The following is an 18,704-nucleotide window of genomic DNA, read 5'->3' on the forward strand; positions in this document are numbered from 1 at the left end:
TCCGTTCATCCCATCGGTAATGCGTTCGGTAAATATTCGAAGGCTGAGAAAGTAATTCATCAAAGTTAATTTATCAAACGAACCAACCAACCAATAAATCGTCAGACGGCCACCCATCGAGGACTACCGCAAAGAAGTTCAGTTCCATAGTTTCTATCGACGATGAAAATTTCCTACATCGAGGATTTTCAAACTTTTCATAGCATCAAGTCTAAAATTGAAGGATATAGCGAATGAAACCAAGTAGAACGAGTAAAAAGTAAAATCAAGTAAATGGTACTACCGACAAAAATACACAAGATGTCAAGAAATTTTATAAAATTATACGCTAACTCACTATAATCCTTAATAGTTATCATCAAAGGAAATCATTGATACTATTATCATGTGTGAAGTTCTACGTTATTTTACTTTAGTGACGAATGAAATAAAATAAATATAATTAAATGTTTTGCTATTATACAATATTAGATACAAAGTAGAAAGTGAAATTTCACCTATGGCAACCTTTAAGAATTAATTAAATGACAAAAGTAACTTGAATTCGAATATGTTATTTGAACTTCGTGTGCATACGAGTTGAAGTTATTTGAATTCAAATTGTTCCGATGCGAAAGCAACTTGAATTCAAGAAATATGACTCAATGTTCACGTTACGTGAGAACATGTTTCTGAATGGTGTGAAAAAACTGTAAGTGCAATTCAAAGCAATGAATCACATGGTAATCGATAAAATAGCTAAGCTTTCATAAGTAACATTTCGAGTCATTCTTGCTCGAAGGTGATAGGTTAACGTGAATTTATGTACATTTCGTAGAATGATGGAATGCAAATGTCGTTCTGAGTTCGATGATTTTTGGTATTCAGCCGAATGGAGGTCGACGATTAATCAATGAAGAAAGTTTCGTATGGAAACTGTTGGCAACAACGTTTTATTTTTCACGTGATCGGATTGGTAGTGTTTAGTGATATTTCTGGACCACTGTCAAGTTAATTGCACGGTTTTGAAATATGCCAGCTTACGAACGACAATGGCATTCAGTATTATACTTAACCGATGTTTACGTAAAGTCTGGGCTTTCAACGCTGTTTCTTTGTACATATTAACGCTAAGACGTATTAGTGTAACAAACAATAACAATGAAAGTCGACTACTTTACTACGTTGAATGAACGCCAGGTCCATTAATCATCATCAGTTTCTTGAATTTTGTGTGGAAAAATAAGCAAATACATTGTAGGAATCATCGTTGAATTGTTCTATGAATCATGAGAATTTTAGCGTTTGTTAAATATTAAACAATTGAACATACAGAATTGTCCCATAGAATGGATGGCGATGAATGATTAATTGGAAGGGCGTCGAAATGTGATTCCCAAACGTTTAATGCAGTTAATGTATCGTATTCCCAAATCGTTCCAAAATATTAATTCATACGAAATGAATCTATATCATCAAATTTAGTTTCAGAATAATTTATACAAGGCAGCGTCACTGAACTTCCATCATACGAAATAAAGGTTGATATTCAAATTAGAATGAAATTCAAACTTTTTGACTCAAATTTTAAAGAAGATTCAAATTCACATACAAATCGAAGTTCTCAAATTTTCAAGTTCAAGTTTTCAAATCCAAATAAAAATTTTGATCGATCATCCTTGATGTTAATTGAATCAATTATTCAATTAAATCAAACGAAACATCCTTAAAAAAAACTTCTACGAGAGCAAGAAATCCAAGCAATGCAAATCTTGAGACGTTTATTAATAACTCCTTTTAATATCATTAAAAATTTTAATGTCCAAATTAAGTGCCAAAAATTGCCTGTGCCAAAATAGATCCAAAACTCTTGGAACGAGACCAAGGAAAATTCCAATTCGATTTCAAATTTAAATAAAAATGCATGTCAACAGCAACTCATTCCTGAAGACTACCACAAGCATGACAAACCCAAAATACGCAAACCTCAAGCACCTCGACGCGCCACATAATGTAAGCTCACAGCACATTACGTGTCCGCGCGCCAAACAACGTTCATCTTCCGCGTGTTTCCGCGGTGGCCGTGTTTCACAGCGATTTCGGCCGTGTCGCGTGTTCCTCAGAATTTTCATATTCCCTCGGTCTGCTTGTAATAAAAGACAATGAGAGCCAGCTTGGTCGCGCGTCCTGACAAAGCTTGTGAAGCTGATTTATCGGCGCGTCATGAGGACGCGTTAGGCCGTCTGTCGACGTTCCTCGAGTTTCGAGCAACGGAACGTGTCGTAACGAGCCGGCATTCATGGTACAGCGAGAAGAACGGCCTTGCTACATTATTAGACACCGCGCGGCATTAGGCGTGCAACAAAAGCGGCATGCACACGCTTCGATCGTGCCACGGATCTTTACACGCGTAGCTGTCGTTCAAATATCGATCTCAGTCGATTGTGGATTTTATTTATTTTTAACCTTCTATCGAGCTGTAACGAATAATTTTTAATGGACTTTGTTGATTGTATATTTGGAGGAAATTTATTGCATACTTACAGCAACAGTAACGATCGATTTGTTGCATAACCTGCACGTCGAAGATGTTTCGTCCCGGCATCGAGGCCTTGGAATTAGAATTCATACAATACATATGTATAATGCAGTGACTCGCGAAAGTATTTGAACAGTTACCATAGGCGATTTTTACTAATATATATTATGTGTGATACACGACATTTTTTGAAACTTCGTTTCCATTGTACAAGACAGGACTATCGTTATTATATTAATAAAATTTTATATCAATCCGGAAATACGTGTAGGAGTCGCAAAGCGTTCATTGGAAATATACACTTGTAAAATTAGCGTACAGCATGAATGCTGATCTTAAACATACAATTTGTGCTAAAGATAGTCTCGCTAAATATTCTGGCTTATTAATATAGTAAATAATTCATAATTAATAAAACATAGATAATCGTTCAGATACTTCAAGGATTTTTGCAAAGTATATGTTTCCAATAAATACCTAATAACATCTATATACATCTTCAGATTCGTTTCAAATTTTTATCAATGTAATATTACCAATATAAACCGTAGCCGTGTCTCGGTTGCTGTGTTAAGAAGATTTCAAAATGTTTCGTACAACATGCAGTATCAGTAAGCAGTTTCTACGAGTATTGGAATATTTCCGTAAGCCACTGTACATTCATAAGAGGTGTCATGCAAGTGTAAGAATGCTTTCGTCAGTGTGTGTATACTTGCACTAAACGTTTAGTAACTCTTATGTACATACATTTTTAATTATGTTTAAAGCTCTAATGTAGTTGTAATAGTTGTTTCTCGATATAGTACGGCTGTTCCTATGAACGACACTCTACGTAACTAATCATACTAATATTAGCACCGTTTGACTCACCACGGTGATTTTCCTGTACCAATACAACTTTTCATATGTTTCACCACGCTCATGAATTTTTGCTCTTGCGGCCTCTAGATGGAAGTGAAAAATACCATCTGGAGCCAGGCCAATCGGACTATTCGCAGAGCAAGTGGCATAAATAGCTTTGTTGTCCGGTGAACGAGACGGTGCGTTAAGTATCTTGTCCGCTGAACGGGAGCTCGTTTTCCGCGTGGAGAGCAAATTACGTCAACGGTTGTAATAACATTTTGATATCCGAGAATGACGTTTTAATGACTTTCTTTTGAATTTCTGAAATTTTATGTGAATTCTTTGGAACGACATTTAACACGACAAAATTAGTAATAGTCGATATCTACATTTACATTTACATTTACATTTTAAATATTTTTCGATTTTACAAGATTGTAAAAGAAATATTAGAAAGTTTGCAATCGACGAGAATAAGATCGACCTCGTCATAATATTTAGTAGATAAAACGATTATTTACCTAGGTTACACATTTTAAATATGAATTCGCATAAATATTTGCCTTCTATTCATCAATGACCATCACCGCTCCCAATTGTCTTCAAATAATCTTAACACATCAAAAAAAAAAAAATATTTTACCCTAGGAGCTGTAATAAGTTGGAATATACTACATAAAGTTTAATTTTTCCAAAATATCGTATGAAGATGCAATTTTAATAAATATCTTCGCCCCTTTTCTTAACATTGCTATCTGAGTTATTAACATTATGGACAATTTTTTAGTCCACGAAATTTATCTTCTTTTAATCACTTCAAAATATCTGGTAACGTGGGTCACCGTGACATTCAACGTGTTAACTAAGAACTTCCATCGAAAGAACCATACAGATCTCATTCTGAAACTATACCTCAGCTATCCACTCAAATGACCATCGTCTCTATTCATGACCACGACCAGCGGTAAACAACAGGCTACGGTAAGACGCATTCATGCTGCTTCTGCTTGTGTTGCCATTTGCTACTAAATGATCGACGTTAATCGTCTTTATCCACGTCGTAAAACTTACCCTTGGGAGAGTTCGCAAGTTGCTAGGAGTACGCGCGTGAAAACGGTTTACGAGCGGTTTTTCACGCGAGGAACCGGTCGTTTCCCGTTTCGCAGAGACGACGGCCCATTCACAGCGACGCGGTCGGTCACTCGGTCGAGCGTGGTATTCCTGGGGTGACACACACCGCGCCGTCACCCCGACGGAGACGAGGCCTTCTCTATTTATAAATGTGGGTCGACGTGGCTGCGCAGCCGGCTCGTTTCGTCATTATTACGAGTCCGCGCGGAAACCGACTATTCTCCTCTTTCTTTCTATCGCTCTATCCAACTCGTTGACTTCGATGCATACCGTGGCAGAATGACGATTAATTGGCTCGACGCCTGGAATAGGGCGATTGTTAATCGTCTCGCGACTATCGCTTCTTCATTTTGTTTGAGGAAAGGAGAAACGTTGGGAATTTTTGTAAACTCGATGAATTTCGATGAATCTTGATCGAAGGAAGGAAGATTTGTTATAATTAGACTGTGGATATGTTTATGCACATTCGCATCCTTTTTTTAAATAGGACAATTTCTGGTCGCCTCGCGACTACTGCTTCTCGATTTCGTTTGAGAAGAGGAGAAATATTGGGCATTATTGTAAGTTCGATGAATTTTGGCGAATTCTGATTACGCAAGGAAGATTTGTTATAATCAGGCTGTAGATATTTCTGAAAATGTATTTCTTTGTTGAGCAGGCCGATCGCTGATCGTTTCACAAGTACTGTTTCTCGATTTCGTTTGAGAAAAGGAGAAATGTTGGGAATTTTCATATGTTTGATGGATGAATTCTGACACAAGTAAAACGTATTTGTGAATAAATTATAATGTTATTATAAATTTGTGCTTTCGACTTTCTAAATGTTGCTCTTTGTTGTCATAAATGGATGAAGTGAAAGTGTCACCTTTATCGTAGATTTTTCTGATCTTTACGGGATATTTATCATCTATTATCGGAATATTATTCGCGATATTGTCGTTCAGCATTTAAAACTTCCAAGATGTAGCTTGTAGAATATCTCTTCTATCATACCTGTCACGTTGCCTTTTTGTTGCCATTATAAACAAATGATAGAAAATCCTTTACTGTTACATAAAACAAACTTGTATCCTAAGTGCAAAAAGATACAGGAACTCCGCTTCAAAGGACAAGATATTTCTTGCCGCAGACAACCTCGATCGATCCGACTCTTTTACGCCGTATACGTGTCATGCTACTTCGAACTTCTCTTTCAACACTAACATCGACCATATCGCCTCGTTTGTGCACCATACATAGATATGAACCATATTTACGAGGTATATAGAAATTTTATGAAATCCGCCATCGAATCTGTCTAGACGCGAGACAAGTATAATAAAGAAGTAAGTTACCGACTGAAATTTTTCCAATTCAATATATTCCATTTACCGTTTCCTATCAAAAAACACATAGCAACCATTGTACAATTCACCAGTCTTCGAATAATGACTCTCGGTGAAATTTTTTTGACACGTTGAATGCGAATGTTGAACGAGTTTTATATTTTTTGCCCTAAAAGCTGCTATACATTGAGACATACAGTGGACTATAAATTTCAATTTTTACAAAATAGTCACTGTTATTTAAACAATTCACATTGTTGGACATTTCTCAATCCACGAAATTTATCTCATTTTAATCATTGTAAAAAATTTAGTATAAAGTATACATTTATAATAAAGTAGAGTTTTGATGATCATCATAGCTATCAACTGTTACATGTTTCTTAAACATCGATTTCTCTGTTGCTGGATTATCAATTCTTAGGCAATTTCGACTTACATGTAGAAATTTAAGAAAGACACGAAAGGAAAGTTTTTCATTAGATTAAAATGTTTCAATCATCAGTATTCATTATTATATACACGGCTAATTCGACCATTAGGATGTCATCGTTCCATTCCATTTGAAATCACAACAGGGGACTCGCAAATACGATTAAACTGGGTTGGCGCGGAATTCGCGCATAGATCGCAAGGTCGATTTCTTGAATGGCTTGGCATTATAGAGGAGAGACATCCGTTGTTCCGTTCCGTTCGTTAAGCTCGTAGAAGCTTGATTAGAACGGCGAGAACGTATGTATATATATCAATCGGTTAGCGCAGCCTTGGTCGTGGAACGGTCTTTTATTTTTAGAAAATTATTGGTCCGCCCTGTAAACAAGAAACTGATACTCTGTTTATCTTTACAGTGAGCAACCGCGTTCCCTCGCCTAGTTCTGTTCATACTAGATTCTTTAGCGACCTATTGGATTATTTCAGAATCGATTGAACCCTTTGCTATCCGAAAATACCATGATACCATCAATCGACAACTCTGTCACGCTTTTGCAGGCAAGTTTTTTAAATTAAAGATTTTTGAGTAAAAGAAACATTATACACTTCTATGAACTATATTATAACTACATATAATGCGATACTTTTCTTTCTTCCTTTCTTTGCTTTCCTTGTTATGCGTGAAAATAATAATAAAGTGCTAACATTTTTTTGAAGTTTAATTTTTGGAATTATTGGATTAATTGGTAGGTGAAGAAAAATAAGTTTGCGCATATTGATATATAAATTCCAAAAATTAATATTCTATTCTAGTATTTCTTTGGTAAAAAAAAAGGCGATTCCTCTAGTAAAAATGTTCTTTCATCTTGTCGAGTGTAATAAAAAATTATAAACTAATTTTAAGCATTCGAAAAAATTGCGTGGGGCCGACAGAAGATGACAGAAGTTGACAAAGTTTAAAGAAAGGAATGCCAAACTTTCCAGCCTTTGTTTCAGCATTTTTGCTTGCGAATGCTTTGTCTGGACAGAAAGATGCTTGTTGATCCTCGAGTATGTGGCAGTGTTTAGATCTTATTTTTGGAGGCACGTTCGAGTATGACATCGAAAGAGAATAACAAAACTGTAAAACATCGGGATCGTTCTCTGCATCTTTCTAGAACCAGTCTAAGCAACGTCATACCGAATGTGAAAGAAACCATCAAATGTTACCAAACTATAACTTCTTCGGCTTTATTTCTCTTATAAATAACATGCACGTCTCTAGAGAAACGAAAAACAACGAAATGTCTGATTTCACATTTTCTCATAATATCACTAATGATTAAAACCAATCACAATAACGTTCATGTTCTTACATATTAACACAGTTCGTTACCAAAATATTATTTATCGTACTGTTTCAAGGTAGCTTGCATAATATTGTTTCCAAAAGTTCCGAAAGTGACTCATCGACCGAGATACGTCGAAAAAAGAGGAAAACGCCGCGTGTTTTCAGTTCGACGTCGAGACGGTACAGAACGGAATGTGTATTCGTGACATTTGAAGGGGTGTCTTAAATTAAAACGATGGCAGGGCGGTCTGGGCTGGCAGCGGCTACGAAAGAACACGGCGATTGCCACATCGACTTTTTGGCAGTGGCCATTCTCGAGCTCTCGTTCGCCTTCTTTTTTCTCTGCTCTTGTTTGACACCCAGCCTTTACGATGTATATACGATAGTGTATACAATATAAATACACAATATACATGTGTGACCTACGTGTATATATAACATACAATCTAACGTATGTGTATACATAAATATGTATTTAAACGACTTAGCAGTCGTTTAACGGTCGAATGTTGTTTTTTTTCCCAAAAACTACTATATTTTGAACGCAGCACGTTTATTCGCGGTCTTGAGCGTTTCCAGTGACGCTAAATCGTTGCGTTGTTCGCTCGAGTTTTTACGAGCCAGCCTGTTATATTTCGCTCGAGACGCGGACAATATGCTTCTTATCTTTAGCATGAATTTGCTTTAAACGAACTAGACTTCGGAGGAAAAAGAGAATACGCCGCTTAAAAAAAGAAAAAGCAATTTTGTCTGAACTTTTGAGAAGAAAAAAGACGGTGCTGTTGCGAATTGGTTTTCACGGATGAGGAACGAGATACGATAACTTTGGACTGTTGACGATAATTGGTTACTGTGTTCATGTTAATCTTTATGTATTTGCTAATTTTAACGCATTGAGTATACACGAACGAAATTAGGTCTTGAAAATTTGTATTTCGACGAAGGTTTTACAGAGGGACAAATTTACGGAATTGATTTCGTTTGTCTTTGCAATTCTGTAGAATTAAAGTAGTACCTGTGTCTAATTAATTTTTCGGTCAAATATTCTTAAGAGTGCACATATAAAATTTGGCATTTTTCTTTGTTTCGTATCTTTTTGTTGTTAAATTTATCGTTTCTTCCTCTTTACCACTTTTCATAAAAAATATTTGTTACTTCGGAGTTACGTAAATCAAACTTTATCGACAATTTTCTACCATAATAGCTACTTCTGTGACAAACATTGTCTATCCTAGATGAAGAATATATGTAATAAACAATAATGGAATTAGAAATCGAATTTCTATTATCAAATCTATGTTCCATTCCATTGAAGCTTAAATCTGACTGACAAATTACTACGATTTAGTCATTTTCTAACTTATTACAATTCATATTTTACTCGACTACTGTTGGATCTCAATTCAGGATCGCTATTTTTATCCAACAATGAAGCTAACGGAAGCTTGCCAACGATCAAAGCATCGATCTTTCAGGATAGCGAGGAAAACTCTCATGGACGAGTTTATCGTGGGAGATGATTATTGTCGGATTAATCAAATGAAAACATCGAAGTGTCAGTCGTGCAATCGATTTATTAGATGCCCGGAAAAAGAAATTCAAGGACGCGGATAGAACGGCAGAGGGGACAGGTTATAACATAACCTTGTAAATTACGCTGTCGTTACGTCGACGATAATTATGCCGTCGCGTTAAATAATCGTCGGCCCACCACGGACACGCTCGGTTTCAAGGTTACTGAAACACGAGTTCCTGAACCCTTCCATAATCGGAAATTAGGAGGCAGACTGATTATAGACACTGTTACGGGTCAAAGCACCGTGTTCAGTTACGTCTCGACGATCGATCCTCTGGTGATATTTGACCTCGTCGATCAAGACCAGCGTTCATAATCGTTTCTATTTTATTGTTAACAGATCGTCAAGGATTAATAGATTATGAAGACCGTTTCAGTTATTTGCCATGTGTCGTTCGTAAAGCGATAATAAAAATTAGATAAATGGGATATAAATTGGGCGCTATAAAACTAGAAATATTTAATAAAATACTAGAAAGATATAAGATTATAAACATAAAAGAATATAAGAAATTCTGTTAAAGTATCTCAATTATTTTGCACGTTATTTGTGATTTTTATCTCAACGACATAGTAAAATTACACTTCTACCGAAAGCTTCTGACAAATATTGTATATCATCTTACCAATGTTTAATACGTTTATCGTAAATTTTAAATTATCTCATAATTCAGGTTAGATAACGTCTAAGACACTCCATATTTTCCAGAAACTATAGAAAACCACAAGACATCTCGTCTTAGAGAAAGATTACTGCAACAGGCTGGAAATTTATTGTATAACTTGTCTTTCATTTTTCGTTTACGATTGTCACTTGCCATCAAACTATTTTACGTAATGACGATTTCTCAGTTTGAGTATAATATTCAGTAGATATGACATTGAATACAAGAAGAAAAATTTCCATTCGAATATAAATGTTCACACAATTGGAAGATGAAACCTTGCAAACATAGGCAAGGAAAAACGTACGAGGCTATGACTATGAGGTACGAGAAGTCACGGGAGTTTAATCTATTTGGCGCGCGAAATAAATCGTTTTTTCGCGATAATAACGAAGCGAGCCCGATTACTGCTTTTCAATAAGAATTCACTAATCAATTCCATGCTCGTTGACGGCTCGAAAAATCATATCCAGTTAATTTTACCGATCGAATCTACCGCTCTCTTTTCCTATATTCCCTTTCTCGTTCGTCATTCTCTTTATCGAATGTGGACCGAGATTGACTAAAAATATATCTCGATATTGCCGAGTATTTTCCGACAGAACGCAGAAAAATGATAAATTATTTATTGAAATATTATTTCTATTTTAATGAAAATACCTGTTTATTCATTTTCCGATATGCTAATTGTTAGTCTTACGAATTTTGATTTTTTAAAGATCAGTTCTAATTTGAAAGATTGATTATTCAAATTATATTAATTATTAGTAATTTAATATTACAAATATTAAACTGGCGGTTGATTCTGTTCAATATATCGATATTTATAATCTAGAATTTTGCGAATCTCTTCTTTAGAAAACTTCCATAAAAGTGTCATTTCTTCGAATAGAAATTAATATCACAACCCTATCGTTTTACTTGCTCGTATTCAGATACGAAGAAACGGTTCAGGTTGATGAGAAGCCGAAACGTCTAGAACTAGAAAACTGGAAGCGGCTCGTAGGAAAATCAAAGCAAACGAAACGGTCATCCGTATTTGATCGACCAAAACAGTTTCACTGGTGCCGACTGACCCACTAATAATAAGAGCTCGGATTGACGCGAGTATGTCGCGCTCGATGTTTCATCGCTCGAAGGTCGATCAATCGTCGATCGATTATTGCCAGGATTATACCGACAATCGGTGGTCGCTGAAGAGGAAAACACAGGGAACAGAAATCGATTAGAAACTAGACGAACGGCTTCGTTTGAACAGAACCGTGTCGAATTTTACAGTTTCCCCTTGTTAATCAGAGAAACAAGCCGAACGATGCCTCCATTGTTCCAACATCGCGTTCCTCCGATCCGTTAACAACGATAATCGCGATCGAACCTTTGCTCGTCTCGAATCGTCAGTCACTTTGTTCCTCTACCATCGAATAAAGTCCATTTTTCCCCGGAACAATTAAACTCGTTGTTCTAAGAAACGCGTTAAGCCTGGGTGATTGATCGTTAATCGAGGATCGAAATATTTATGACCATCGTTGAGGTGTCAACCATGATAGATCTCGATTATCTCATCCTTTGTTTCCATGAATCTCGCCTTCCACGACGTTTATCAGTGAATGAATATGTTACAAAGGCTAAAAATATATAATCGTCCCTTATGCAGCACGATGTTTACTTTGTTGCAAAGTTATTCGTGTCGGTAGCAAAAGGAGGAAGAGATAATAATAGGAATGTACAGGGTGTTATACAGTGGCATGTATTTTTTCTTTGTGCCTTTCTTTATCTTTCATACGTTAAGCTTTACAAAGTTGAAGTTAGGACATCTTTTAAACCAAACACCTTTGGACACAAGTGCCTCAATGCTTTTATATTTGTAGTAATATTTCTGTATTGGTTAAGACCGTATATTTTTCTTCTTTTTTCTAAAAGAAGCTAAAAGGAATTTTATAGTAACGAAAGAAATGAGATTCTCCATAATATTTTTATAATATACCCAACACATTTCTTTTTCATTTTCTTGTAAAGAACGTATTTCTGTTTTTGTGTATTAATTATCGTATTTAAGTAAAATGTCCGTATAATCAGTCATTAAAAAATCCGACGATTTATAACGAATTATAATTGAATGTTTCCAACCAAGCCTTAATTGTGTCTAAAGATTATTTATAATATATTGGCTAGATAGATCGTCTAAAGCCTTAATCGCTTGAATATTTATTAACTGCAACGTCGAATATTGAAAGTTGAAAGATTGCACGACCAAAGTTTCTGTCGTCCGTTATTTATTACGTCTTAATGGTATAAACCATAAATTCTCGTCAAAATGCGTTTCAATAACGAACATCAAACGAAACAGAACGACTCTAACATAGGTATCGCTGAATTATTCAAAATCTCAACTGATATTACGTAATAGCAGTGTAATAGGTTTCGCTGCGATCGTACGCTTCTTCGAGCGTGGGTTGCTTTCTGATAACCTACGTGCCAATCGATAGTCGCATTCCTATAGTTCACCGCTCGATCGAATGTGTAACTGTTTGTTACACTCGTTTCACACCTTCGACAAACTTTAAACTAGCGTTGTAAAAGAAAGTAAAGATGAAAATTTCATCGAATCGAAATATTCGAAATATTATTAAGGATGAAAAAGTTTGCAAAGATATATTTTACTTGATTTCGCTTTTTTTTATAAAAAAAAACAACAAAACATTCCTTAAATGAATCACTTGCTCGATAAAAAGTTTTGTGTGCATCGGAAATAATAATACTATAGTTAATGCCGATTTTATTTTTTATAGTAGTAATAATTGGAACGCGATTTTTGTGCAAATTCATATTTTTGGCAATATAATTAAGAAAATAGCACCTCGGCGGAACATTGTTTTTCCTCGTAGTTATTATAGAAAACACTATAATTTGAATATTTTACATATTTTTTCATATCATGCACATTCTGTGCAATTTTGCATTTTCAAATCTCCTATAAATGTATAAAAGTCCGTAGGCTAATAATAATATATGATTTTCTCGGAACGTTAGCTATTCACGTGATAGAAGAATTGGGATATTATACTCAATTTGCAACACATTAACCCAGCATCCTGGGTTCCGAAGAGGTCAGGTGCTAGCACGTGACGAAAGGAATCACGTCAAAACAGCGAGCAAACGTACAATTCCACGGTCACGTTAACGGAACTGACGCAAACGCAAACGATGATTACGAATTCAATTAGAGTCCACGCTTTTTTTTTTCTCTCGTCGAACAACGGAAACTTTTTATCCACGACGCATTTGCGTGTCTCTCCTCGATGTTCGAGGTTCGGTCATAACCAGACCGCCGGTCTTATTAGGCTTCCATCATTTCGTTAAGCAATCTCGATGATTGGATGACTCGATAGGTCATGATTAACGAAATCTTTTCTGTAATTTATAGTCTTCGTCTCGTTGCCGAAGACAGATCACCTCGTTTAATTTATTCATATCGTGAGAAGACGCGCTAAGTGAAAGTTATCTTATATTGAGAAGAAAAAAAAGGAAAACAAAAAGAAAGAGAAGAAATTATTCTTTGCAAAAAGCATTATGGAACTATATTTTGCTCTAAATTTCCTTTACATATTTTTTCTACTATATGGGCATTCTTTAGTGAGAAAGCTATTTACATGTAAAAAGCAGATATTGTAAAAAGTTAAACCACTAAAATACTTCCTTCGTTTATAGAAACAGATAATTAATCTTGTGTTATACAATGGCCAATGTTTTAACAGACAAATGCTTACACGTGTAAATTCAACTAATTATATTATGAAAAGTCTTATTTCTATTTTTTTTATAGAGAATTTATTAAATGTTCTTGTATGGACAAATTGTAAAATATCCAGGAAAAGAAAATAATATTTTTTTCTATGGTGCAAGGTTTAAAAATATAATTTTTATACTTTCAGGTATTATGAATATAGAATGAGTTGCAGATTTTTAATTGAATTGTAAACTGAATTAAATTGAGTTTGGTATTTCCCTATTTATGTAGTCGACACTGTATGTATAATATTGTTTTAAGTTTACGATAACTGTTGCTGCATAGTTTACTGCTCCGTTGCACGCTGACTGATTTATTTTGAATACCTCTGAACTTCCGAGCATGACTTAAACGCACGAAACCAGGAACGGAGATTGACCTTTTATCTGAATCGTACTGACACAGATTGACCTTTGAATATTATAAAATCTCACAGCATATAATAGTGAAACAAGATTTAGTTATACGTTGACAGATAGATACAAAGTTTGCTTTCAGATTTCATGTATTCTTTTAATTTGTTAGAGATAACTCGACGAAATAAAGTGGTCGTTCTTGTTTAATACATTTAATGGACTGATTTTGAGAATCTTTATCTTCCGTATTGCATAAGAAATACAAGCTTATTCATTTTGAAACCCTGACCATCTGTAAATATGTCGAATGTTTTTATTGTTTCAATTTTACGTAATGATACCCTTGTTAAAAGACAAACAGGATGTCCTTCCTCCCAGCAACGAGTAATTTATTTTCTTTTTAAAAGTAAACTGTACAAGACTTTCTTAAGATACTCATTTCTTTAAAGAATATGTTAAAAAATAAATAAAGTACATAAAATAGATTATCGTTAGAAATTCATTGGTATATTATATATTAATTATATGGTATGTTTGTCAATCTTTCCTTAAAAAACGAAAAATCATTAAAAAGAACGTCTTCATATCGCGATAGATATTTATAAGTGGACCAAAAACGTGTTCCATTCATGGTTTGCTTTCAACATTTCTGTGATACGAAGTGTAACACTTTATCGATCGACTACAATGCCGGTCAGATAAAAGAAAATATATACAAGAGTTACAAAATATTCCTATCAGCTTTTTTGTAAAGTCGTAACTCTGTTACGTATGCGTATAAATTTCCTGAGATTTAATGAGCAGATTCGAAACGAACATTGCAATTTGCGTGACACAAGGAAACGCAATTAATTGTCGTTCGCTTCTGTCGAATGTTGTTCGTATCGTTTCGGAGTATTAGCCGATTGTTACCTAACCGTCACGCAACCGGAAAACGAAGAGTAAAATTATATAACACAATTACAAAAAGGAAGGCGAAATCGTGACTTAACATATCAACATCTGCCGATGTCCCTTTGTAAACAACTGCAAAACGAGTGACATCGCTCGTTGTGCTCCAAACAATAAAACAAAGAGAAAAATTACTCGTATAATTAAAAATCAATAAATATATCAATTAGTGCAAAGTATACGAAAAAGGGGAAATAAAACGTTGGTTTAACAAACATAAAGATTTTACGATGAGTTACCAAAATTAAACGAATTTAAACTTCTTGAACATGTTTAAATGCTTTGGCGAAATTCAAATATATGACAATAATATATATATACCAAATAAAATACAAAAATTACTTTTATGTTCATTTTTCTTAAAAAAAATAATAGATGAACGTAAAGTAATTATAATCACGTACAAATGTCTGCGAATATTTACGACTACAAATTTCCACGCTGACTAATCTAGCCGATAAACAGCTTTCTTTAACCTTCGGCAAAAGTCCGTCGATAAAAGGTCAAGACCTTTTCCATTGCAAATTGCTGAGCGAGCAGTGGAATCTTCTAAGATTAGAAATAGACTTTGAGAGGAAATTTCGAGTCTGATCTTATGGTTAATGAATGACAAGACTGAATCTCACTTGAAATACGTCTCAGTGGCAGAGTGTACGGTTGTCACGCACATGCGTGGCCTGTTATCAAGGCAGCGCGCGTCTACGCTGCAACGTAGGCATTACATTTAACGTCGCATCGTAGCATTGTGCTGTACTTGGCCCGGCCACGCAATCGCCGCGTTATGTAATTCCTAGGGATGGAAACAACAGACAAGACACACGATATTGCGGGTCATACAGCTGATATGACTGCATTTTACACGATGATCCGTCATATATACGATTTATCGAATTGATTCGTGGTATTTTAACTAAAGCAAAGATTGAATAATTAAAGGATAATCTTCGAATTATTGCTGAATAGACAAACGTTTGGAAATTTAATAATTTCTTGAGTTTAATGTCACGTCGGTAAAGGAATACAAAAGAGTAGTGATTTCTAAGTTCTTCGTAGCAGTGACGTACGATTGTACTTGTATGAAACACGACTGAGATGACGAAGAAGTTGTGCAATTTGCCTCGTGTAAAATGGAGGATGCCCCGAAGACTGACACAATGGAATTAATCGAGAAAACCCGATTTTTTCTTGTTTACGAGCATCATGTGTATCTATAGGTTAAACTGTATAATTATTTACATTTATTCTCTTCCTAAAAATCTGTAAAGGTAGCTGAGTCTACAACATTCAAATAATAGATGACATGGACGGTACAATTAAGATAAATGTACATTTTGTTTCAATTAAAATCCTTCATTTCTGGTAACGTTCAAAGTTCGTCCCATCAGCTTTGTACACGGAAAAGAGTTAATTTCATCGTTCCCTTTGGTAAAGAGGAAATCACACAAGGTCGACGGTGACACGAATACTTGGTAAATACTGCCGATCGGCGGTGGTAAATATGGCCGTGAAAATAACCGAGGGAATGATATGCACATTTTCCGCGATAATTGTAAGCCAGTTACGAAAGCCTCGATATCAGCGTGAGCGCATTTCGTGCGCCACGTTGGTGACATTTCAAGAAGTTCAAGATCGCGTGAAATAAAAAAGTCTTCTTTCATAGGCGGTGCTCATGCAGCTACAGTACTGCGCAAAACTCTTGGACTTTCCTTGGGCTATGCAAAAATTCATCTACCTTAGTAATCTCATAATGGCAACGATTATCTTTTTAAAAAGTTTGTTACGCAGAAACGAATCTTTAGATATCTTTTTTATGGTGTTACTTCTTCATGACTTCTCCAGGGTCTAACAAACTTTTTCAGAAATATTTCGATAAATAATCAATAGTGTTTTAAGTTCTCCAAATATAATGACAACATATGACATAACTTATCTTAGACAGAAATGAAATAATATACTAACAACAAGCTTAGTGTAATATCAGTTACCTTTATATTTCTTTATAAAAAGAGAATACCTCCATTTAGTCGGTGGCCAAAAACTTTTGCACAGTACTGTATGTCGAACAGCATGAGGTATGCATGTGTTATGTAAATTGCGATTCTCTAACGAGCGGAGGACATTGAAAGAATTCTGGTTTTGCAACACTGTTGCTCGCGCGATGTAGAAATACCTGTCGATGTGCTTCTGTCCACCCGCCTGGAATGCTATCCGATACTTTTTTAAACACATCCATGTTGTTCAATGGACTGATGGCGAGGTATGGCATGTTTCTTCGAATTATCGTCTGATATTCCCGCCAGTAATACTCGTAATATTACGAAATAATTCACTGATGTTAGGAGAAGAAGGATGTTGCTAGAGTTTACAAGGTTGCATTTGTTGGTTGAGTGAAAGCTAATTGATCTTAGTGCCTAATGACTAACGACTATATTGTGGTTGTTTATGTGTTTGTAGGAAAGAATATTTAAAGATGCAAACATGTACAAAATGTATACAAATCGCTTTTTAGGTTCTTTATCTTTGGTTACGTTTATAAAAATATAAATTCACACAAGCATCCATAATCTATTAATGGTACTACGTATTAAATTAGAATTTCTATTTCGAAATTCTTCCGAACAAACATCATAAAAATAAGAAGCTGCTGATTACTAGAAACTGCTAATTCTGAATCTGCATATCGATCAGATTTCTTCTAATCAAAATTCATGTATCGTGTTTCAGATAAACAAAAACAAAATATCTTTCGATTCTATAAAACTAGCAAAATTTTACGAAATATTCAGCGAATAAATTCATACATCCTATAAGTAGTATAAATATATCGACAATTGTTTATATAGATAATTAAAATGTCTAGTAACCAAAATAACAGTCAACGTGAGACAAAACCTTTTCAACAATATGATTAGAAGTAACTGTTTAAAAACGCACTCCTGTCACGCATTAATCTTTCTTTAGAACGGAGTCAATTAGCTTTTAGAAATCGACAAACATTTTACCTCGAAGAATCGAGCGTCGAACGAACGAACGAATACGGAAATGAGACGAGCCGGAGAACGTCCGTCGTTCTGTGCATTGAAAGCCGGGGAACTCTGAAGGTAGAGGAGATATTAATGAGAAAGAAATACCGTTTCCCGTGATGTAATTAGCAATGTAAAGGCAGTGGTGACAAGACACGTACAAGGGAGGGAAAGAGGCAACAAAAACGAAAGAGAAGAATAACCAATTGGCTTCTGTTTCTTTCCATGCGCAATCGTCGATAAACTTATCGCGTCCTATTCTAGGAAATTCGAAATTTGCAATTTAAACGGGTCTAGTACGTTTCGACTTTCGCGAGTAGTATATTATCTGATAGAGGACTTTCCTGAATACGTTCCACGTCACGTAAATGATCACGTTAAAATTACCATTAAATGAACGGAATAAAGTTATATATACAGAGTGGTTGGTAACTGGTGGTACAAGGAAAGGGGGTGATTCTATGCGAAAAAAGAAGTCGAAAATATAGAATAAAAGTTTTTCGTTTGAGGCTTTGTTTTCGAGAAAATCAACTTTGAATTTTCGCTCGGTACGCGTGCACTTTATCATGTCTCGTTATAAAGGATCTCACTGTAGATCGTTGTCTCGATGGAAAAATTAAAAAAAGAAAAAATTTAAAAAAAAAATTTATTCTATATTTTCGACTTCTTTTTTCGCGTAGAATCACCCCCCTTTTCGCTTGTACCACCAGTTACCAACCACCCTGTATATTACATATCATACAGAATACCATATATTAAAAGTGAAA

At 35.1% G+C, this 18,704-nt stretch overlaps 1 protein-coding gene across 1 annotated transcript in view; it reads left to right on the plus strand.

The window, feature by feature from the left end:
• The window catches only part of LOC117209163 (protein Tob1-like), a 116,441-nt gene that overhangs the window by 28,350 nt on the left and 69,387 nt on the right, over positions 1 to 18,704 (plus strand). The gene's annotated exons all lie outside the window — the stretch shown is intronic.

Source organism: Bombus bifarius, unplaced genomic scaffold (genome assembly GCF_011952205.1).
Source record: "Bombus bifarius isolate JDL3187 unplaced genomic scaffold, Bbif_JDL3187 scf7180000008166, whole genome shotgun sequence".
Taxonomy (NCBI): Eukaryota; Metazoa; Arthropoda; class Insecta; order Hymenoptera; family Apidae; genus Bombus; species Bombus bifarius.